Consider the following 25,432-nt stretch of genomic DNA (forward strand, 5'->3'; position numbering starts at 1 on the left):
CTATCAATGAGGAGAAAAAGAAGGAAGAGGAGGAGGAAGGAGAAAAGAAAACCTGAAACCTGATATGACTCTTCCTCAGATCATAAGCTTATCTTATCTTAAACAGCCACTGGCCCAGGGATATCTCAGCGACATAGTAGGGTCCCTAACATCTGTGAGTACCATCATACCTGATGTGATCAGGAGAGACCACCAGAAGCTCTTAGTGGGGAAACCTTGGTGGGAATGACAGAGAACAGGCTACTTTCTTCTTCAGAGCAGGAAAGGAACTTAAGTTCTTCTCTAATGTGCTAACAACCCCCATCTTCCCAGCACTGAAGTAGAGAGCTGGAAATATCAACTCTGTAGTATTTAGGGTTAAGATGTTGAAGAGAAAAATGCTGATCTTTTGCTCTATAATCAGATATTCTCACTGTGTTATTGTCTTTAATATGAAAATGTTATCCTTTATGTCACCAGTTAGTACATTTTTACTTTTCTAGTGCTATGTCTGTAGATCTGTAAAGGGCCAGCTTACTCTTACATAATGCACACACCTATGAGGAATAGTCAGACATGGTTCTGGTTGAAGTAAAATGTAATATACAGGATTCTGAGCCTATAATTTCATGATGACTAAGGCTAGAAAGCAATATTATATATCTTGTCTTTAAAGATATGGAAACTTTCAATCCTGGAAATTATTTCAGTAGATGTTGTAGTCAAATAAACACTAGGAAAAATTACTCCCTGAAACACTGTTCTACATACATCACTTTGCTGGGGGCAAAAATAAAGAAAAAAACCTTTTGTATTCTTTTTTTTCCTCCTTTTGCTTTACATTTACTTAAAAAACTATGCACTTTTCTTCCAGTTCTTGGAAACAGCCTTCATCCTGACCCATGGATACAAAGCGGAAATAACCTTACGTAGTTCAACTTTATTGATTTCCCTGGTCTAATATGTAATGCATTAAAATTATATATGATGAAGTAAAGGCCCATTCTTAAAACAGAGGATTTGAACTTTCAATTATCATGACTGCAGCTGATGCCCATAGTTCTGGCCCACAGTCTTGGCAAGGAGAGCTACATGCACTTCAGGAAGAGCACTCTGCCCGCTGTGTACAGTGTTCACTGCCCCTCCCACCACCACTCACCCCAAGAGCTGAGGACTACGAAAAGGCTGGTGATGGCCACAATCAAAATTAAATTCAACTCCACTAACTAAATACTTTCAAGACTGGGCCTACAGAAACGGTGTGGCTCTTTGAGGCTCTGAGTTTAAAATCTTTCTAAAACTTAAGGTAGTACCATTTCCAGCTAGTCAGTGAGATAATAGTGCCTTCAGATTCCAAAATCATTGAGAAAAATTTACCATTATTAAAAGACAAGCCATGCAACACAAGTAGAATTAGCAATACAATGAAAGTGAAAAATTATTATAAATCATTTACAAGAATAACTTTTTAAAGTGACAAAGCTATAGCATTTGTCCTTCACATCCCTCTTGTACTCCGCAGCAAAAAGGACCAGAACAATGTAAATATGCTATTAATTATTTAGAAAGTTCATATGATCCATTTCAGTGCAGAAAAAATGTACTACACCAGTAGAAATTTTATGCAAAGTCTGCTCTTTTTTGTTTGGCTCCCTGACCTAAGTGCAAACCATCTGTTACCTAGGTAATCAGAAAATGTAACACTTCAAATAGCTTTTTTTTTTTTTTAAGATAACACAACAGCATTCCAAACAGAACTTACTTATTCAAAACCACCATTTACTAGATTGAAATCCCAATGACTTTGAATGGGTTAGAAATTATATTTAAAATATTTTTATTTTTTTAGATTAAAACTACATTTTATTTTGGTAAAAGTAGGTCATTTACTAAAACTGCTGACATCTGAAAAACATCATTCTCTAAATATCCACACATGTTACGTTCCAAGAAATTTTAAAATCTGAAATATTTTTAAAGTTAAAATTGTATTCTGGTCCCCATTTACAAGATTCCACATAAGCAGTATACTACAGTAATTATAATTTGCTTTCCTAAAAGCAGAAAGCCTGCTATAAATCAGTGCTTGGATTCTAGTTTTCACTTGGTCCCTTGCCACTTAACCTTAGATGAGTTAAACCTCCCTAGTCCTGAGTTTCTTCACTCATAAAAAGAGAGCTCTAAAACGTCATTCTCAGAAGCTTACTTCTCTTCCAAATTTGTCTCGTACTGTGCTTAGCACATAGGTAGTGCCAGGAACTCAGTAATCATCCATGGCCGGGAAGGATAGAAATGAACATTTTTCAAGTGTCAGAAACTTCCCACAGAAAGTTTTACACGTACTGTTAAGGTAGAGTTTGGAATACAAAACCAACTCTCACAACAGTGTCTTTTTTTTTCAGAGCTGAGGATTAGGTCCAGGGCCTTCATCATGTTAGGCAAGCAATGTAACACTTACCAGCCTTTCTCATTTTTGTAGTGATAAATCCAAATGAAATTTTCAAGATGCCAAGCCTTATCCATGAATCCCTCATCTAATTAAAAAAAGATTTGGTTTTAAAGGTGAAATATTCAGTTTCAGGAGCGCTTAAAACAGGCACCAGCTTAGGATATATTTTCATAGCTCTAGTACTATAAATATTATCAAAACTCCTTTTGTTCCTCACTGGCATGTAAATGGCTTTATGCTATTTTCTTGATGAATAGTACACACACAAAACCTACTCCACCTACATAACCACTGCTACAATGGAATGAATTTAAAAGAGGACTATTTGGGGGCAACAAAACATTACAAATTCTAACCACATATCAAGCCAAGTGTTGCAAAAATTAAGAATTTCAGCAGAAGAATCAATTTTAAAATTCCTCATTTTGCCTCACTGCTATTCATTCTGCACACTGTTAAACAAACATGACAAGTAAAAGGAAGAGCTTTAGGAATTTCATGCTTTAAAAACTGATAAATGTCCTGTAGTGATCCTTACCATGCTCTTGAGTAGGAGCTCTTTAGTTTTATTTAACTCTTAAGTTTTATAAATTCCAGAGATTTCCACCAGATCCACATGAGACTCACATTGTACCATTATGATTGAATTTTAATTTCACTCTACAGATGCCCTAACTTTAGAAAAGAAAATGGGGTACTGACTACTCATATTGGCTTTTTTTTTTTTGCTTTGCTTTTGGTGTGTGTGTGTGTGTGTGTGTGTGTGTGTGGTGCAAAAGACTTGAACCCAGGGCCTTAAGTATACTAGGCAAGTGTTCCACCACTGAGCTATATCCCCAGACTAGTGGTAGTGAATCTATGGCAGGCATGCCTCAGCAGGCTGTTTGTATCATTGAAAGCTCTAAAAGGTTCACCATCACTGCCCTAGACCAATATTAACTATTCTTATCCATTCCTTTCTTCCTGTTTTTGATACATTTACAAATACTCAATTGAGATGATCTTAACTAGTACTCAGAATAACATTTAGTTCCTGGTCCAGAGGCCATGTGCAAATCTGTGCATTTGAAAAAACTGGAAAATGGTGATGCTGGAGATGAAAGTCCAAAGTGGTCCTTTGAGACCAGGGAAATTACTTGCATAATGGTGTAAATTAGAATGGTCATACACAGTGCTCTGCCTCACAAAATGCCCACCCCTGCCTCACTCATCTCAGATCCAACCTCCAGCCCTTCTTGGAGGTCACAAGCAGTCTTAAATCAGCAAGAGGAAGGATGTATGATCACAAAGGCCCATCCTGTCCCAAAGAATTCTCTCCTAAGACACATTTCCATTGAAATGACTTCTGTATTACAGGGTTCTTATTCTAGTTTCCTGAATCACTAGCTGTTCACACTGGCTGAGATTCAGCAAATCTTGAACTTCCAGAAATTTTATACAAAACCATATGAAGTAGGGGCAGTTTACATGTACATATGTTCGCTCTGTCTTTTATGAGGAAATGAACTGGATATGATGGGAGCATGTAAGCTTTTATCACAAAATATCCATAATCCCCTTTGAAATACCAACAAACCCACTGCTACACAGAATACCACTGTGATCTTAGGGTTCTTCTTCCACTGACTAGAAACTTAATTCTGAATGGAGAACACGCAAGAGTAAAGGAGGAGGAGCCTCCTCTCTGTACATCAAAGAACTATAATCTATATTCAGACAAATCAGATAGATAAAACTCCATTAGTTCAAGTGTAATTGCCTTTTAATAGAAAACACTAACAACTACTTCATTTTCAACGTGAATTTTTTTAGTTTTCTCACATGATTCAAGTCTTTTTACTGCTCAAACAGCAAGGACCTCAAGTCATAAATATTAATGATTCTACCTAAACAGATTAAGACCTTTAACAGCTCAAATTTGTTGATGAAACTTTATCTATATTACTTGCCCATAATTAGGTATATGTATTATTTGTCTATAATATAGAAGAGAGCCAAAGAAAGGACTTGGTGGGAAAGGGACTCAATATGCATGGGTTTGCTGAAGAAAGAATATAGAAATAGAACAGAAAAATGTGACATAATTATTAGCTACTCTGGCACCTCAAAATGATCCCAATTTCATCTCAAAATGGAGACCACTGGCAATTCTATAAATCATTATTTATCTCTGCCAATTATAATTATATACTTTTAAATATTACTATAATTCTAGATTATAAATTGTGAAATAATTTAAAGGGAGACTAATTGAAAGATAAGCTTTCAATATCCTATGTGTTATTTAATATCATCATTAAAGCAGACCAAAAGTCTTTATAGAATAGCCTGAATTTTCGCAAACAGACTTCTCTCAGAGGAATACAAATCCAAGTTGATACAAACTATCAGAAACAGTTTTCATTTGAATTTTATAATAATAAGAACCTGACGCAAGTTATAAACATCCTGTGAACTACAAGCCTTATATAGAAGTACTAAGTACCCTTAATTTGAAGAGATCAGGAAAGTTGTGTAAGTGAATATACAGTAAATTTCATGAGGGAAAAAGAAAAATGACTGTTTGGAAAAAGCTATCCTTCTGAAAGAAGCAAGGGAAGTCTTTTGATAAAAATACTCTGTACTTGAAGGAAAAACACAGAGAAGAAATTTTTGAAAATTTTATTTACTTAGAGAAAATCATTTAAATTTTTATTTATTCATGTTATTTAAAAAAAATACTACAATGAATATTTACCCAGTACCTAACCCAAGAACCAAGATGAATGTTCATTTGTCTTATATGAACCAACAACTGCATGACACCAGTGTCTTCAGAAGAATTATGATTAATGGAATTCTGAGTTCTTAGGCACCATTAAAAAAACCAACAAAACCTTGTGATTTTTTTTTTCAGTTAGAAGAAATGGATTCATTCCAGCAATCCCTTTAATAATTTATCTAAGTTTTAAAATGTGAATTAGCTTCTGGTCTACCCCTCCATGCCCCACCTCTAGGAATAACCATTAGATATCTTTATAAAGGTATATTTTTAAGAACCAGAGACCTGGAAGGTGAGGCAGTACTACCCTCCTTCACATCTTCATGGAATCCATACCTGTATACGAGAAGAGCTATGTCTGATGGGACTTAAAAAGCTATAGCAAATATACTTCTTTTAAAACAGTGGTAAGTCACTAACCTGAACATGTTTCTAATGAAGAACTCTTCCCTGTCTAAAATTTGTAGTATTTAGTAATTGTATGTACAACCAAATTATCAAGTGCATTAATTCAATAGATTGGGATTTCCTTTGAGTAGGAAAGAGGACTTTGCAACTTTGTTTCTAAGAATATCCCATGAGACATTCTGCTGGGAGTTTTCCATCATCAGAGGTTAGTTCATCGCTCAAGGATAAATATGTGTTGTACACAACTATGGTCCAGATCTAGAGTTTGTAGAGATGCAAAGAAAAGTAACTGTGCCCCTTTCTTCTGGGTGTTGACATACACTAAAGCAGGTAACAATTCAACGAGTATGACCAGCTAGGGGTTAAAAAGTAGAGGTGATAATCCATTCTAAACATTTTTTAAAATATTCCTTCTAAGACCATATAAATTTTGCACATTAGTTTTACAAAAAAGTCAAATCCAACTGTTTCTGCCAAATGCATATCTTTTTTTAGGAACCAGACAGTATCAGAAAAGGAAAGAGGAGGGAGTGGAGAAGAAAAAGAATTAAGATATGTTAAGTATATGCATGTGGCTCCTGAGATGAATGTAAATATTATATACTGCAAATACGTACTAATAAAAAATCGAAAAAATAATACTGGGTCATCTTTAAGAAAAGGATGAGAAGAGTGTGTATCTTTCAAATTTATTTCTCACATCTAAAGTTTGACATTATGAGTAACTGTCATTCTTCCTTGTGTTTGTATTTAAAAATACTTTTAAGGAATCTGAAAAGAAAGAAACCAGACAGTACGAATAGTGGGCATAGGGACTATAACCCAAAGAGTCCTCATGTTTTGGTAAAACAGATGCTGTAGGGTCAGGGATTTAGCTCAGTGGTGCTGCCACCTGCCTCGCAAGTGCAAGCTTGATCCCTGGTACCAAAACAAACAAACAAAAAAAACAGATGCTGTAATGCCATATATAAATGATTTCTCACTCCCACTCCTCAAATATATTTAAAGTTCTAGGAAGTTGAAAGTGATTTTTAAAAAGTAAAAATTGTATTACATTCAGAAAATCTGCCCCCAGTTCACATTAAGTGAACAAATAATGGTGAAAATTGGAACTATTTTTCTTTGTGATTCAATATAAAATAACTGTTAATTCCAGTAGTGACTATCAACATTCTTATCATTATTTGCTAACATGATAGGTAACAAAGCCAAGGCAAGAAAAGACCCCAATAAATCTTTATCTTCTAATCGTGATCACGGTTATCAGCTCATGCAACATTTCCTGCCCACACAGAAGTAAAAATCAATAAAAAGTGAGCTTTAAGTTTACATTACTATCAAGCATCCTTGGTAATATCAAGCTCTATACACTGATCACTAGTTCTTCACTGGAAGGATGTGAGTCTTGACCATAAAAGAGCATTGCATTAGATATAACTGTATGAAGACTTACGGAGCTTTGATGGAAGTCAGCAAGGGTTAAGGAAAGAACTGAGAATTTCCCCACAACTATGGGAAAAACTAGTTAAGAATCAATAAGAGGCATAAAAATTCCTTGTTGTGTATTTATTGTTCACCAAATATTCCAAAAATGAATATAATGTAGGGCTTTTATTTCTTTACCTCCTGGAAGAAAGGTCATGGAATGTTCTCATATCATGTGCCTCACTGCTGATTCCCTGAGTCAGCTCAGTTCTCAAAAGAGATGCTAGCATCCAGCAGCATTATTCTATTCTTTTAGGATGTGTGGGTACAGTTTTTCATTTTCTATTTAATTTCATCCAGTTTATTTCTCAGGGGACAAAGACAAGGCATAAAATAAATACATGACACTTATCTTGAATCTCAGGTGAATAAAGTCCTCTGTCAAGAAAATCCAAGATTTTCAACAAGGTAGCACAGCCCTACACATCCAGAAAAACACTTGGTGCCCCAGATCTCTCAGAAGACAGAAATTCACACTAAGAGTCAAAGAACAGAAATGACCCATATATTTAAATGGAGACATTTAAACAAAAACCTTATTAACTCCAATCTTTTCTTCAGTTATTACTACTTCTTGCTCTTACCAGCAAGAAGGTTATTGAAATGGAGCAGAGGTCCTTCTCAGATTACAGTTTAAGAGTCCATGAGCTTGTGAAAAGCTACAGTATACTACTCACCTCCATAGCCAATACAGTGGTGCCTCGGTTCAGAAACTTAACTTGTTGCCCGATTCTGGGGAAGATAAGGTCAAGGTCCTGTTCCCCAGGAAGGTGGTGGCATTCTTGTTCATGTGGGGAGGATGGCTTTGGTCTTTGTTTCTCACCTGACACAGAGTTTGCAACCGGAAGCAAAATTGTGCCAAATGCTTTTGCTCTTGAACTGAACTGTTCAAGAACAGAAACATTCCTGAATCACAGTATTACTGTATATAACAGTTATGTTTACTGAAGTGGCCAAAAAAAAAAAGAAAACCTAATAGATGAATCATGCTGTGATCATCTTGATTAGCTGGTGCCTTACTGAAATGAATTCCTGTTTGGTTTGGTTTGGTTTTGTCAGTGGGACCCACAACATTTTTATAGCTATAGCCACCAATTCAAAAAGAACAGCCAGAAAGGCAAGTACATAAAAGGAAATACAAGAAGATTAAGGATAAATTCGTTACTACCAGCAAAATGAAAATGACAAGGACATGTGCTTTTGAAGACGAAACAATGGCATGTTCTTCACGTACTAGAGTGCATGTATCACTTGCTTTCTGGTGCACGCAGTGCAGCACATCTATTGAGAGGTGGTGTTAGTTTTTATACAGACACAAAACCAAAAGTTATTTTTAAAATCCATGAATGGAGAGTTTAGCAAATGTGAAAATAATTATAAAATCCCTCCAAGATTGGAGCTACAGATTACCTTTTGGGTTACCCAAAGTTTGAAACAGAGTAGGGACTCTGTAAGTTTTCAGTGAAGGAATAAAGACATCTGAAGACAGATCAAATTGTTGAAGTCAATAGCATTCACCATAATAAAAACAGCAGATAATTCTGAACATGAGCTCACATACACACACCTAGCAGGGGACTTTAACAAAAGAGAAAGGAAGACATTAACTAGGCTAAATAGAGAAATCACCAGAGAAAAATTACATGGGAAAACCATTTGAAAAAGAAAAAATGGCCACTGAGAGTTCCTTGTCTGGCCAGAAGAGCCAGTAGAAACGACGACTCAAAGTAGGAACAGGTGAAGAGAACAAAAGGTGAGAGGAGAGCCACCAAGCACAGAAGTAGGCACTCCTAGCTGAATGTTTGTAGTGGGAGAAACGAAACGTGAACGTTAAAATTCTTCAGATATACATGTTCAAGTGGCAAAAATAGATGGAATACAAGAAGAAAAACTCCGGAGTATTCTCGAGCTTTTAATATGATCATTAAAAGCAGGTCTCTTTGCTTCTAAACTCCTTTATAGGCTCATAACTCTTAAGTTCAGGGATAATGACTGAGGACTGGGATCAAAAGAGCCATGCTGACATGCTAAAGACGTCAAGGATTCTACAAGGTGAATCTCTATAGATACCACAAATCTCTACTGTGATCTCCAAGGTCGTGGCATAACCTAAAAGTTTAAAATACCTTAAGACAATGACATTGAAAAGTCAAGGCATAATGTGGAACCGAAGTGAGAAGCAAGGGAAGAAACTTGAAACGCATATAATACAGCCTTTTGCGTTCACCCTGGAGCACCCAACTAGCAACTCTTTAGTGAAAGAAGAAAAAAATATTTTATATGTTCTTCTGCACTAAGAGATTATTTCTTCATGTTAAACTTTAGTGTAATTAGGAGACAAAAAAGATTTAATATCACAAAGCAATCATAAGAAAGTATATCAGTAACAATATTCCTATCCTGTGTATTCTCTAAAGAAAACACAAAATGTTTCACTTTCCTGAGGTAATAATTATTATTAACGCTGGGGAAGTTTTAAGAGGCTGGCTCAAGCAAAAATGAAACACTATCAGGCTATCAGGCCAAAGGCCATATACACAACCTCTTAGTCCAGACCCCGGGTCCAGATAGCTCTATTAAAATAAGATCTGGGGCAGCCTACTATCAGAAAGATTAATGTTTCTGTATAAAAATCTCATCATCAGTCCAAAATGAATCACTTCAAGACCTTTTAGGCAGTTTTTCTTAGGTATTTTAAAGTTTGAATAAGATGAACTTTTTTACTCTTTAAATCTAGGTAGTTTCAAAGCCTACACAACTTTCTAACTTTTGTTGATTGTATTCCTTTGAAATAACTCCACGGTACTGTGTCTTCTTACTTTGGCTATACCTGGTCGAATGGACGCTCAGCGGTGAGGGGCTTAGTGCAGTTCAAGGCTGAATACTTCATGAAATGTGGTTACAAGATATATCCCATCTCAAAGGCGTTCAAAAAGACACGCATGGACTTAAAAACATCAGCACAAACACCACGAGGGGCCATTTTACCTGTCCTACCAGGTCCCCAGCAGGATGTGAAAAACCTTCCAGTTACCGAAGACACGTTGCAGATTTAAACTGAGAACCCCCGGGGAGCAACAGGCTACTCCAAAGGCCCCTCAGTGGGCAACGCACGGAGCTGTTTTCCGGGAGAGGGGTGCCCAGTGTCCCCCGGAACCAGAGTGGCTACAGGAAGGTCCCTTGTGGGTCCCCGTGCCAGGCCCCTTCCCAACGCCCGCGCGGCAGCAGCGGCCCCCAGACGGTTCTGGAGACGAGGGCAGCGTGGAGCTCTGCCTCGCGGAAGAGGGACCGCGGCTGCAGCCCCAGCCACCGGGCCGACTGCCGGCGGGCCGTCTCGGAGGCGTAGTCTCCGGGCAGCTGCGCGCAGCTGGACAGCCCCAGGCTTCCCCTCTGGCCCCTGCGCCTGGCCGCAGACTTGGCAACTTACTGGGGCTGCGCTAGGATCGCGCCGGGAGCGCCGGGTGGGCGGGCTGAGCGCGTCGGGTCCCGGGGCTGGAGGAGGGTGGAGAAGATCCGGGCGCCTCAGCGGTCCGCTCGGAGATGAGCGCCCGGCCGCCGCGCTGCAGAAAGCTGGCCGGGCACGTGGGCGCTTGCTCTGTAGCCGCGCCAGGGGCGGGGCCGCGCCGCCTCCTCCCGCTCCCCCCGGACACCCGCCCGGACACCCACCGGAGCCGCCCCCGCGGGCCTGGAGCTCGCCGATCCTCCCGGCAGGCGGTGTCGAGTTCCGCTCGCCGGGGATCGCCCGGCTGGGGCGCGCGCGCGCGCGCGTGGGGTGCAGTTCCCTGGGTGGGCGCCGTTCCCCGGGTGGGCGCGGGCAGGAGGAGCGGACACTCGTCTCTTTTACTTTGAAGCAACCAACCCCAGCAGCATTTCGAAGTTTCTACTAAGTAGAATTTTTGTTCGGTGTGGGGTTTGGGGGGGGGGGGTTCTATGTTTATTTTTCATTCTGACAATTGGGAAATAAAATAATAATAAAATGTGATAAGGGCAAATAGTAGCCCAGATGAGTGTGCTCTGTCAAATCGTACTACTTCCACCAATGAAATACAAGTTTTTGATGTGCAGTTGCTATTTTGAAAACTCGACTGATGGAAATAGTCATGGTTATTTGAGGGTAGGCTTGTAAGAAAATGGCATTTGTTATTTCCAAATGGGCAAGAGCAGAAGTTACACAATCAAGATTTCTCTCATACCGTGTTATTGTTTATTTTAGGAGTCTCTTACAAGATTAAAGCCACAGTGTGAAACTCTTGCTCATTTTAATCTAAAATGAAGCAAAACACCCGCAATGAATTGAACAGTGTCTTACTGTTTTGGGTTGTCAGAAAGATTTCCCTTGATTTGCTTAACGTTGTGGTAAACATCTTTGTTCATCTTTTGCAAAGTCCCAGGTGCATGGCAATGTGATACATAAATGTACCTTTCCGCAAGATAACCTAATGAATGGAGGGAGCATCACTCCAGAAAATAGTACACACACAAAATCTCTGTTACTTTCTTCAGAGTTCATGTACACTAAGAGGCCATCCGTGTATCCCATTAAAGAATTCCAGGTCTGAACAGCACTCTGATTCCAAGGGTGTTATCTGTTAGAGCCAATATTGCATATAATATGTATCATATATATTATATAAAATGTATAATATACAATATTATAGACTATACAATTATATAATATACATACAAGTATATATTATATACAATATTATAGAATATATAATATAATAAAGGTTATATAGACTTAGTTTTACAGTACAAAACAGATTCTGCATGCAAATTATTATGAATGACACAGTGAAATGATACATATGGATGCTGATACCAAATCCCAGCTCACACTTAATCCCACAGCTAGGAGGCATTGCATAAAGCAAGATTCCTTCCTCTAATTTCTAAAGACTAGGGATCTGACCTAAGTAAACAATTTCACCTAGTTTTTAAAGAAATTTATATTTTAAGCTTGATATTCCTCCATATATTTTTATTTAAATAACCTACATTTAATTTATGCTTAGATCGAAGCACAATGATTTGAGATAAACAAATCTGACATTGAGAAACCGTTAATTTTGTCAAAATACCAATATTTGAGTTTACATAATATAGACATCTGATTTTGGTACTTCCTGAGACAAAAAGACAGTATCCATGTGTGAATAATAAAAGCTGTTTCATCTTTAAGCAGAAGTGAATACACCTTTTCAAACAAATCTCTAACAAGATTGCTGAGTCGTTTGTCACACTAGCTTTTAACTTAATACGTATATTCCATATTCTGTTTGAATATACCAATTATCCTGAGTCTTGCATTACATCTTCAATTAGTTCTCAACTTTAAAAATATATGTGGATGTCCACAGATCAAGTCTGTAAGATGGATTGTGAGACATAAGAAAAAATAGAATAAAATTTTCAGAAATAAAATATTTGAAACAAGTTCAACCTTTTGTTTTTGTCTGTCAAATTTCCACCTTAAGAATGAAACAGAAAATCCAACTTAGTCATTTTCAGGAATATCCTAGGTGTTCTCTTCTGAAGATTTCACAAACATTTGTGCATATCTGAATTCCCAAGTTTTTAAGAAATTGCAGGGAATTTCAAGGGACTTTTGTAGCTGAATGATTTCCACACCCTGTCCTCCCACACTTGCCAAATACAACCCAAAGTAAATCTGAAATGCACAAATGAGGGATTTACTTTAATTATTATCAAGACCGAGTGAGTTGATGATTATTAATTCTAACTTATGACTTTATTATCTTTAAGATAATGGAGTGAAAAAAAGCTAAAAATCCCCGCCCCCCTTTTTCAAATGATTGGACACTGGTTACAGACGCTTTGTGATACAATTGAATAGGCCTCAAAGAGAAAAAAGATTGAGCCAGAGTTCAGGCCACTACAGTTTGGAGGGCTTTTGGGCCACTCCTGTTCTCCACACCCTTTTAAAAAAATGTGTAAAAATTTAAAGGCAATTTTCCATTGGACACATTCCACATTTGCCGATCCCTTAAGGTAAGCAATGAAATATTGAACAAATGGTTAGGGAAAAAATACAAGAAGTCCTTAGGATGACAAGCTATCTTTTAAATTCATATTTTTCTGCTTCTCTTTTAACTAAAACCAAAAAATGGTTTCACAATGGATTTCAGTCCTACACTGCCCTAAAATTTCCCTGCATCCTGTCACTCCTCTTCTTGCTGAGTATTCTTTACATTGGCCATTAATCAAGAATCCCCCAGAGCTCCACCCGCTCTGTGCTGGTCTCTTGTTTCCTTCTGCCAGGGTTCCTGCTGAGACTGTATCTGCTGGGAAAAGTCAGTTTTCTTAATCCAAACATCTTCAGTTAGCCTGTGGCTCTAAGGAATAAAAAATGGGTTTTCGAAAAGGGCCTCAGCTAATGCAAATCCTCTTCTTTCTTTCAGCCTTGACAAAGATCCTCATTCACCAGAAATCTTTACCTAGCCATGTCCAATGGATCTCTTTCAGTTCTCATGTGCCTTAATTATCTCCTGATTTCTGTTTTCTTTCTTGAAATGGCCTCTCTCCCTATCCCCACCTTCCATGATCTCCTAGTTTTCCTCCTTCCATCCTGTTAACTTTTTTTGTTCTGCTTGCTAACTGTAGCCTTTTAAAGTTTAAATTCTTGGATCATTCTTATATCCATCAATTTCACACTCCTACTTGTACATTTCTAAGGCTCAACCAACTGGATGAAATCAATTCCAAAAGCTGCTTTGCCAGGCTCATTCCTCATCTTTGCTCCAACTCATGTTTCTGGTGAGACAAGCTGGACTAAAACTTGGTGGTTGAAAACAAATTCATGTGTTTCTTAGACTATCTTTCTCCTATTTTCTTCTTACTTAATTACTGTTCTCCTGCTACCTCGGGCTTAATACCTTAAATTATTGACTCTTATCACAGAAATAACCCTTTCTCTTGATTTCTATAAATTTACCCTCCTAATCTTTGCCCTTACTATGTTAACAAAAATTTTTGTAGTCTTCACAAAAAATTATGCTATCTTCTCAGTGTTTGTAGAACCCAACTAAATTCTTTCTTTTGGCTTCATACATTTTCTTCAAGTTATCATTTAGACCTGTAATATCATTTAGACCATCCAATATGGTAGTCACTAATCATATGTGCTTTGACCACTTGAGACGTGGCTAGTCCAAATTGAGATATATTGCAGTGTAAAATACACATTGGATTTCAATGACTTGATACATTAAAAATTAATGATTTATTCATATTGATTGCTTGTTGAAGTAATGTTTTGGTATATTGGACTAAGTAAGATTAAATATGATTAGAATTAATTTCACCTATTTCTTTGTACTTTTTGAAATGTGACTCACTTTCTATTTCTACTGGATAACACTGACTTAGGCAATGAACAATCATATTCTGAGCTAGGTGCTATGCAAAAGATCAAAGGAACTTTTTATAAAAGAAATAATAACCTTGCTTCAGCCTTCCCTTCATAACCCAGTTGAGGAGATAAGACATTGAAAATCAGTTATAGGTACAAGCAGTAGACAAAATCTAAAAGAGAAAATTAGCCCCATGGGAGCTTCAAGGAGGAGGTGATTAGAAATCCCTTTTCTGAAGAAATGGAATTTCAACAGGTCCTTAAGGGAGAGATAGTATTTCTTCTTTTCTGCAGCTGTAGGAGAAAGTGAAAGGCATTCTGGGATAATAGAAGTGAGAAAGCACTGAGTGGGCTTGGAACAAGATGCATAGACCAGATTTGTCTGGGGTGAGTGTCATGCCCTGATTTAGATTGGATCTGTACATCTCCTTTGCCTTACGCATTCAGTCACCTGCAGAATGACTTCTCTGATTCTTTGCTTAACCACACTCAGGATATGAAGACAGAAAATAAAGGCACGCTTATACTGCCAACCAGATCATTGCCCTGCTTCTGATCAAGACTCCAAATATATGCTCCAGATATAGATTTCTAGACAATGTGGGATGTTTTCTCTAAGGAAACATTTTTCTCACATGAATCTTGAATGATGAAACCAACCCACATGAAGAACAGAACTCAGTGTTTAAGTTGCTATTTACCTTCATCGATCAACCATTCTGATTTGTCTCATTTTTAGCACCAAAAGTCTCATGTTCTAGGACACCCTCCATTCCTGGAAACATTGAGACATCTGTCATGCTTGCTTTGCCATATTTCAAGCTTTGACTTTATTTTTCTTTTCTAGTTGCTGACCTCCTGCTAATTTGATAGCCATGATGAAATGACACAGAAAAGACAATGTAATTATGTTAAAAGGGAATATGGCTGTTTTCTTTGGGCTTCTCAGGGCTGGCTCTACAACATTTTTTCTTAGCTTTAGTCTTTTTTGGGGCGGGTACCGGGGATCGAACTTGGGACCTTGCACTTGTGAAGCAGGCAATGGAACCACTGAGCTAAATCCCCAGCCCCTTAGCTTTAGTTTTGTAATGTTGTAGGAGGTCACAATTCTTCATGTTAAAGTCAGTTCTGTGAACTAAGATGTAGCCTGGTGATAGAGCACTTGCCTAGCATGCATGAGGATCTGGGTTCAATCCCTAGTTCCCTCCTCTTCCCCTAGAAGAACTAAAGTCTGTTATCTTTCATTTAAGTATATGTCAGAAGAATATAGAAGAAGCATACCATATCCTCAATCAAATAAGATAGAAATACTTTAGTCCTAAAGGTGGGGAAGAAGAAATCCTACCTGAAAGTAGACTTGTCCCTTCACAGGAACCTATTCAACTCTCAACTCTTTTGTTAATTCCCTGTCAGTAACCTCTGAGAACCACTCTTGACTTCTTTGAAGTCATGCTTCTCTCAAGTCCCATGCATGTTCTCAAGGTCTGTTGCCTAAGGGGCAACATCAAAATGAAATGACACCTCCAAGATAGGAAATAGAAAGAAGATGTCTCAGTTTGAAGTTCTGACTATAAAGGTACATGATTGAGAAGCCTCTAAGTCCCAAAGTAATGATTCCAGAGTAATAAAATGAAAAGCAGGTTTGAACATTTAAGATACTGAATTGGAACATTTTCATATCATGCCTTCTGTATTGATGGTGGCAAACCTATGGCACACATGCCACAACAGGTTTTTTATACCACTTAAAGCTCTGCAAGATTTGCCACCACTGCTCTATACCACATATTAATAGAGGTAGCCATAGTAGAGTCACCCACCCAAAAGTCCTAGCCCAAGACTGAAAGAATAACTACATTCTAATTTCCCCTTAGCAATAACTTCTTGCATAGCACTGTGAATTTCAGGTTGCAAAACTTTGGTTTCAAAATATGCTGCTTTGCTCTCAAAAAATGTTACTGTCTAGCACCTGACAGGGCTTCTCTAAAGCCTCATTAGAAAATTAAACTCTTTGAGATAAAACAGTTTAATGTAAATTACCCTCTGGTAGTGAAGGAAGGGACAGGGATAGTTGGTTGCTTGCTCTGCATGGCTTTGATATCTTTAAAGGTCTGGCTTAGGCTCACAGAATCCATCCTTGAAAATGCTCTAGCAGTTGGTAATGTTTCCCAATGTCCTCAGGCAATGAGAGCTTCAGAGAGTATATTTTTAAAGTTCCCACCTGTTTTACTTTTATATTTGGATTGGCATGAAATGATGCCCTATAGTAAATTAAGCAGTCTTTTTTTCCCCCTTTTTGTATCCCATGCAAAAAGGCAGAGTCTATTTTAATGATGAATAGTCTGGTCCACCAGCTCCCTCAGAACAAGTCAATGCTAGCTGACTCAGTCAGGAGAAGAACATCTGAGGTCCTTCCTCAATTATGTGGAAGAGGTGGAGCACTGGCTCTGATGTGGTTCGACTCCTAGTCTCAGTTATCAAACCAGACTACATTATACAGGGCTACTGTGCACACTCCCCAGATGCTTTACAAGAAATCTGTCCTTTTGTTATTTTGAGAGAGACAGAGAGAGAGAGAGAGAGAGAGAGAGAGAGAGAGAGCGCCTACAGCCATAGTAGTAGGGTCCTGGCCTGAACTAGAAGGCACTGAAGTCCTGAATAGGCTTTCATTTTTATCTTTACTGAAATTCAGTTCTAGGAGCAATATCATGAAATTAAAAGGTACAACTGCATGTGAATATGCAGTAAAAAAACACAAATTTATCTCACTGACAGTGCTAACATGACTAAATATATGATTTTGAGCAGAAAGATCCTGAATTACCTTTTTGAAGTTTCTTTGTCTGCGAAATGGGAATAATAAGACTTATTTAACTTCAAAATTTGTGAGGGAATATACAAGTAAGTGAAAACAGTTCGGACAAATTTACATCACTAAGGTTTTACTCTTATATCAATCCCTACCTCCAACAATTTAATATTTGATTCTCAGTACACTAGAAAGGTAAAAATCTCTTCTAGACAAATGGGAAAAAGTTGATCAATAGCCCTAAGTTACAATTAGATAGAAGTAGTAAGTTCTGATGTGCAATTGTACAGTTGGGTAATTGTAGTTAATAAGGTATCTTGCATTTGAAATAGCTAGAAGAAAGTATTAAAAAGGTTTCACTAGGAAGAAATGATAAATATTTTAAGAGAGAAATATATTTAACCTGATTTAAACATTATGGAACATACATATTTGTTGAAATATTACACAATACCCCATTAATATATACAATGTTTTATGCTTTGATATAAAACAAAATCAGTTAAAAGATAAGATGTAAGCTGGATGTAGTGGAGCACACCAGTAATTCCCAGGTACTCTGGGGGCTGAGGCAGGAGGATCAAAAGTTCAAGGCCAGCTTGGGCAACTTAGCAAGACTCTGTCTAAAAATAAAAAGGACTGAGGATGTAGCTGTGTGCTCCCTGGCTGCATTCTATCCCCAGTACCACACACACCAGCGCGCACACACACACACACACACACACACACAAAAGATAATATTAAAAAGCCTCTTAATTCATGTAATGAAGCAATATCTTTAACATAAGATTGATACAAACAAGTGCTGTGGATGGTCTGGATATGGTTAGTCCTTCAAAGATTGATGTGCTAAAAATTTGGTTGTGAATGTAGTGTGTTGGGAGGCAGGGCTATCAGAATGATTAGTGCTTTCCTCTTGGGAGTGAGTGCTCACTCTATTGAAACTAGACTGGTTGAGGCACGCATGGATTATTATAAAGCAAGGTTGGCTTCCTCAACTGGTCCTTGCCTCGCTCTCTGGCTTCCTTTTTCACCGTATGACTTTGGCAAGTGCCACTCAATGGAAATTATTAGAATTATTTCCAAATCCACAAAACTGACATTCTTTCACTAAAGTCTTGTATTCCCTTTTGAGGACTGTTTTATTTGTTGGTTTGTAAACGAATACAAACTTCAGTGCATATTTCTTTCAAAGATTATATAACCATATTTCCCATGAGAAACTCTACTTGTTTGTGTGGGAAACTATACAAAGGACTTTATTAGCAATAAGATTGTGCACGCTCATCAGATAGTAATCTTTTTAACTGAGTGCATATTCTAATCCTTCTGTATGAATTATGTGAATAAAATCTTTGAAGTACTGTTAGAGAGATAATCTTGACTAAATTGAATTTGACAGTGCCCCTTTATCTAGTTCCAAAGTGCTTAGACTTGGAGGTGCATATAGAATCATAGAGAATACTGGTTTAAAATATAACTCAATGAGTATATTCCAGTGTTAGATAAAGCAACTTGGGGCAAGGCAAACTGCATTGAGTAAAAGTAGCTTCAACATCTATAATTGAGCATTTCCTTTGTGTATGTGTGAACATGTGTGTGCATCAGGGGTTAGCTTCAGTTTGATAAGCTATTTCACATCATTTTATGTTCAATAAAGTTTGGCAGTAACATCAAAGGAATTGGACATCCATTTTTCAGATGCACGTTGCACAATCATAAGGTCTGGCTATTTCCTACTTAACCATAGCAGGTACCACTGAGGTGGACTACAGTTTGAAAGGCACCTTTTTGGTTAGCAACATACAACACAGCCTTACAAACAGGCTTATTGAGGATCCAAAGGTTAAATAAGCTGTTCTGCATAGGTAAGAGTCTCAAAAAACAGAAATTTGTCCATGTAAGGACCCACATTGAAAGCGCCTATGTGAATGTGTGTTAGCTTTCTTTTAACTGAGACATAAATACCCAACACTCACAGCTTAAAGAAGGAAAGATTTAACTTCACTCACAGTTTTGAAGAATTAATTCCATGATCATCTTCTTCCAAGGCAGGAATGTCATGGCAGAAGAATGTGATGAAGCAAAGCTGCTTAGTTCATGGTGGCCAGGAAACAGAGTAGGGGAACAGAGCCAGATGAGAACAGCTAGGGACCATATATACTTCCCAAGGTCACACCTCCATGATCTACCTAGACGCACCCAGAAACCTGCTTTCCTAACCCACCAGACATTTCTTAGCCCAATGGAGTTGACAAATCATGATTAATAGTCACTGTATGCATGTTCTTATGGTTTTTCCTCCACCATATTTGTGTGCTAGAAGCTTGGTCCCCAATGTAAAGATGTTGAGAGGTGGTAGACTCTTCAAGAGGTGGGGGCTAATGGGAGCAGCACCCTCAGAGGTGGGACCAGCACCCTCAGAAGGGATTAACGCTATGTTATCACACTGGTATTCTAGCCCTCCTGGGACTAGATTAGTATTAATGAGACAGGTTCTTCTGAAGTGAGTTTTTAGTTCATTCTCTTGCTTCTCCTCACACATGTGCTCCTTCCACTTGAGCTGACTTATCCACTCTGTGTGACACAGCTAGGGGGCCCTTGTCAGCTGCTTGAATCATGCTATTTGATCTTCTCAGCCACCAGAATCATGCAACATAAACATCTTTTTCTTATAAAGTCCTCAGTCTCAAGTATTTTTATATTAATGCCAAATGAGCAAAGATATATGTATTTGTAAATAAGTATTTGAAATGCATTTTTAACCTGAATGTACACTTTTCTGGCTTCTCAAAGAATGCAAAATAGGATTTTGTTATATCTTTGGTTCATGACTATGAAAATATAAGCAATTATAACAGCCAGGGTTATTGAAGTTCCTGTGGTGAATGATCACCACTACAACAGTGTCTGAAAAACAATTGTCGCAGACAGGCAGGTCTGTGCACGCCCTATTCAGGTCCTGAGTCACGCTAAAGACACCGAATCACCCTGCTGCAGACAGACAGCCACCTGATTCCGCACTACAAAGACGCAGAGGACACCAGACCACCAGACCAAGGTACTGAGTCCCACTGTTCCCGGCCCAGAGGTAGGGGCTTCTGAGCCGTCGTCCCACTGCTCCTAGTCCAGAGGAAGGGGCTTCCCGGCCACCATCCCTCCGGCTGCTTCCAGCCCACAGGAAAGGGCTTTTGGGTCACCATCCCTACCGCTGCTCCTGGCCCCTGTCCCACCTCACTCAGCTCAGAGGAGGTAATTCATGCAGGCGCTGACAGCCCCCCACCCCAGTTGAAATGAGAAAACACATAAATAAGTCTCAAAACCAGACTTCCAGATTACCTACAGCAACCCCAAAGGGAAATGAGATGGAACACTCTGATACTCAACCACCTGGACCCACTGAACTGGCAACAAAAGGGGATCTGGAAAAAAGGAAATCAGAAATAATTTCTCAGATAACAGGAGAAATTGTGCCCCTAGTCCAAGACATGATTAATAAATCTGGAGAGGAGCTGAGGAACATGATGGAATCCCAACATAAGAAACAAATGGAATCCATAAAACAGATGCAAATAGATTACCAGGACATGAAAAACTCCATTGAAAGTCCACACAGCAGAGTGAGCCAATGTGAGGACAGAATTTCAGATATAGAAGATAAGATTGCAATTAGTGACCAGGAAAAGAAAAATGGCTTCAAAATTATAAGGGAACAGGAGAAATCAATCCAGCAGCTGCTAGATGATGCAAAGAAGAATAACATAAGACTGATTGGGCTCAATGAAGAAACAGGAGAGAGTGCAGATGACATAAAAAATCTCTTCACAGAAATAATGGCAGAAAACTTCCCAAGCATGGGAAAAGAGCTTGACATACAGATAAGTGAGGCATATAGGACTCCAAATAGCCTTGATCAAAAAAAATCTACACATAGGCATATAATTGTTAAGATTCCAGAAACACAACAGAAGAACAAAGTTCTCCAAGCAGTCAGAGAAAAGAAACAAATCATATACAAAGGAAAGCCCAACAGAATCACAGCAGACTTCTCAACACAAACCATCAAGGCAAGAAGAGCTTGGAGTGACATATTCCAAGCCCTAAAAGAAAACAGCCTCCAACCCAGATTGATGTACCCTGAAAAACTATCTTTCAAAATGGATGGAGAAATAAGATACTTTCATGACAAAGAACACCTTAGGAACTTTGTGAATACCAAACCAGCACTCCAAAGAATTTTACACAATATCCTAGGAACAGACATTGAGGATCACAACCCCAGGAAGCAAAGCAGAATGAACCCATCTGGCATGACAAGAAATTAAATGTAGGGGGGGAGAACCCAACAAAAAGAAAAAGTCATGGCAATGACAAGTCAATACATTTCAGCCATAACCATCAATGTTAATGGTCTCAATTCACCAATCAAAAGAAATAGACTGGCAGAATGGGTCAAGAAGCAAAATCCAACAATATGCTGCATACAAGAAACACACTTAATTCAAAAGGAAACTCATAGACTGAAAGTGAAAGGGTGGAAAACAATACTGCATGCGACAGGAACCCCCAAAAAAGCAGGAGTAGCTATCCTCTTGGCAGATCAAGTAGATTTCAAACCAACACTGATTAAGAGAGATGAAGAAGGACACTACGTGCTTGTAAAGGGAACAATCCAACAGGAAGAGATGACAATCATAAATATCTATGCACCAAACACTAGTGTACCCAACTATATAAAACAAATACTAACAGACATGAAAAGTCATATATGCACTAATACAATTGTAGTGGGGGACCTCAATACCCCACTGTTACAAATAGATAGATCAACTAGACAAAAAATAAGTAATGAAATACTAGAACTCAATCAAACTCTTGAACAAATGAACTTAACAGATGTTTACAGAGTCTTCCACCCCACAAAATCAGAGTACACATTCTTTTCAGCTGTACACAGGTTGTTCTCCAAAATAGACCACATACTCACTCATAGACCATATTTAAATAAGTGCAAAGGAACTGAAGTTATCCTCTGTATATTATCAGACCATAGTGTGATGAAATTGATCAATAGCAAAAGAAACCACAAAAATTTCATAAACACGTGGAAATTGAACAACACACTTCTGAATAACCAATGGGTCACAGAGGAAATTAAAGAAGAAATCAGACAGTTCCTTCAATTAAATGACAATGACAGTACAACATATCGGAATCTATGGGACACAATGAAAGCAGTCTTATGAGGGAAATTCATACCAGTGAATATGCATATTAGGAAAACAGAACGAGCCCAATTAAACAAGCTGATGCTGAACCTCAAGCTTCTAGAAAAAGAAGAACAGGACAACCCCAAAGCTCATACAAGGGAGGAAATGATAAAGATCAGAGGAGAAATCAATGCAATGGAGACAAAGAGAATGATACAAAAAAATCAATGAAGCCAACAGTTGGTTCTTTGAAAGAATCAACAAAATTGACAAACCTTTAGCCAACCTTGTCAGAAAAAGGAAAGAAAAGGCCCAAATCCATGCAATTAGGAATGAAAAGGGTGAAATGACAACAGACCCAGCAGAAATCCAGAGGATCATCAATACCTACTTCCAGAACCTATACGCCAATAAGATGGACAACACAGAAGAAATGGACAGATTCCTAGATACATATGAATTACCGAAGTTGAATGAAGAAGACCTAAAAATTCTTAACAGCCCAATATCAACCAATGAAATTGAAAATGTAATTAAAAATTTATCAACTAAGAAAAGCCCAAGCCCTGATGGGTTCACTGCTGAATTCTACAAGACATTTAGAGAGGAACTGCTGCCACTACTGTTTAAACTCTTCAATGAAATTTAAAGGAAAGCAGTACTCCCAAATTCATTCCTGGAAGCAAGCATCACCTTGATCCCCAAAGCACAGAAAGACCCAACTGAAAAAGAGAACTACAGGCCAATCTCACTAATGAACATAGGTGCAAAAATCCTTAATAAGATAATGGCAAACAGAATGCACAAGATCATCAAGAAGATCATATACCCTGATCCAGTGGGATTCATCCCAGGGGTGCAGGGATGGTTCAATATACGCAAATCAATCAATGTAACACACTATATCAATAGAGCCAAGGACAAAAACCATATGATTATCTCCATAGATGCAGAAAAAGCATTTGACAAAATCCAACATGCATTTATGATAAAAACCCTACAAAAAATTGGAATAGATGGTCTCTACCTCAAACTGATAGAAGCCATCTATGAAAAACCAACAGCCAATATCATACTAAATGGTCAAAAACTGGAATCCTTCACATTAATATCAGGAACAAGACAAGGATGTCCACTATCACCACTCCTGTACAATATAATCTTGGAAACACTAGCCACAGCAATTAAATGAGAGAAAGAAAAGGAATGAAGATAGGAAATGAAGAAGTCAAATTGTCATTATGTGCAGATGACATGATACTCTATATAGAAGACCCCAAGAACTCCACCAAAAGTCTTCTAGACTTAATAACCAAATTCAGTCAAGTAGCTGGATACAAGGTCAACACACAAAACTCAACAGCTTTCCTCTACACAAACAACAGACTCACTGAGACAGAAATAGGCAAACAATTCCTTTCACAATAGCATCCAAAAAAACTGAAATACCTAGGAATCATCCTAACGAAAGAAATCAAAGACCTCTTCTCTCTGAACTATGGCACTCTGAAAAGAGAGATTGAAGATGATATCAGAAAATGGACAGATATCCCCTGCTCCTGGGTAGGAAAGATTAATATAGTGAAAATGGCCATACTTCCAAAACTGCTATATAGATTTAATGCAATTCCAATTGAGATCCCAGGAGCATACTTTATGGACCTTGAGAAAACAATCCAAAAATTCATTTGGAGCAAGAAGAGACCCAGAATAGCAAAAGCAATTCTAGGTAACAGAGACATGGCAGGGGGTATCACAATCCCCAACCTGCAACTCTACTACAAAGCTACTGTGATAAAAACAGCATGGTACTGGCAAAGAAACAGACCTGAGGACCAGTGGAACAGATTAGAAGATGCAGAGACAACCCGAGACACACTCAGCCATTTCATCTTTGACAAACGAGCCAAACACCCTCACTGGAGGAAAGATAGCCTCTTTAATAAATGGTGCTGGAAAAATTGGGCTTCAACTTGCCAAAGATTAAAACTAGACCTATTTCTCTCACCATGCACTAAACTAAAATCAAAATGGATTAAAGATCTAAATATTAAAATAGAAACTCTGAACCAGTTGGGACAGAGGTTAGGTAGAACCCTTGAAGACATCAGTGTAGGAAAAGATTTTATGAAGAAAACCTCAGTTGCCCATGAACTATCACAAACAATCAACAAGTGGTATCTCTTCTTATTAAAAAGCTTCTGCACAGCAAGAGAAACCACCAGCAGTGTGAAGAGACAACCCACAATGTGGGAAAAAATCTTCACCTGCTCTTCCTCAGACAAAGGTCTACTATCTCAAATCTATAAAGAGCTTAAAAAGATCAGACTTCCCAAATTTAAAGACCCAATCTGAAAATGGGCATCTGAAATGAACAGACATTTCTCAGACAAAGAAGTATTAATAGCAAATAAATACATGAAAAAATGTTCAACATCACTGGTCATTCGAGAGATGCAAATGAAAACAACACTGAGATTCCACTTCACTCCAGAAAGAATGGCTGCTATCATGAAATCAACCAATAACTAATGCTGGTGGGACTGTGGGGAAAGAGGAACCCTTCTCCACTGCTGGTGAGAGTGTAGACTGGTGCAACCACTGTGGAAATCAGTATGGAGATACCTCAAAGAACTAGGACTGGAAGTCCCATTTGACCCCGCTATTCCACTGCTGGGGATCTTCCCCAAAGAATTAAAAGAATCATACCACAGTGATATATGTGTGCCCATGTTCATAGCAGCACAGTTTGTAATAGCTAAAACTTGGAAACAGCCCCAGTGCCCATCAGCTGGAGACTGGATCAAGAAAATGTGGTTTTTTCATAAAATGGAGTACTACTCAGTCATAAAAAATGAGAAATTAGAGACATTTATAGCTAAGTGGATGCACATTGAGGCAATACTCTTAAGTGAAATAAATAGGACACACATGAATAAATACCGAATAGTTTCTTTGG

At 38.2% G+C, this 25,432-nt stretch overlaps 1 protein-coding gene across 9 annotated transcripts in view; it reads right to left on the minus strand.

Annotated features, from left to right (window-relative positions):
- Positions 1 to 10,807, minus strand: part of Slc7a2 (solute carrier family 7 member 2) — a 77,248-nt gene extending 66,441 nt beyond the window's left edge. For 4 of the 9 annotated variants that reach the window (XM_021265091.2, XM_087217188.1, XM_004853080.4 and 1 more), the window contains exon 1: positions 10,510 to 10,656. The gene's annotated coding sequence lies outside the window, so the exon portion shown is untranslated. Of the gene's footprint in view, positions 1 to 10,070; positions 10,415 to 10,509; positions 10,660 to 10,748 lie in introns of those variants that run through there. The other 5 variants (XM_087217191.1, XM_021265090.2, XM_087217190.1 and 2 more) reach the window with 4 other exon arrangements.
- Positions 10,808 to 25,432: the final 14,625 nt, after the last annotated feature.

Source organism: Heterocephalus glaber, unplaced genomic scaffold (genome assembly GCF_053883595.1).
Source record: "Heterocephalus glaber isolate CG9 unplaced genomic scaffold, H.glaber_assembly_v1.0 deba00001461, whole genome shotgun sequence".
NCBI lineage: Eukaryota > Metazoa > Chordata > Mammalia > Rodentia > Bathyergidae > Heterocephalus > Heterocephalus glaber.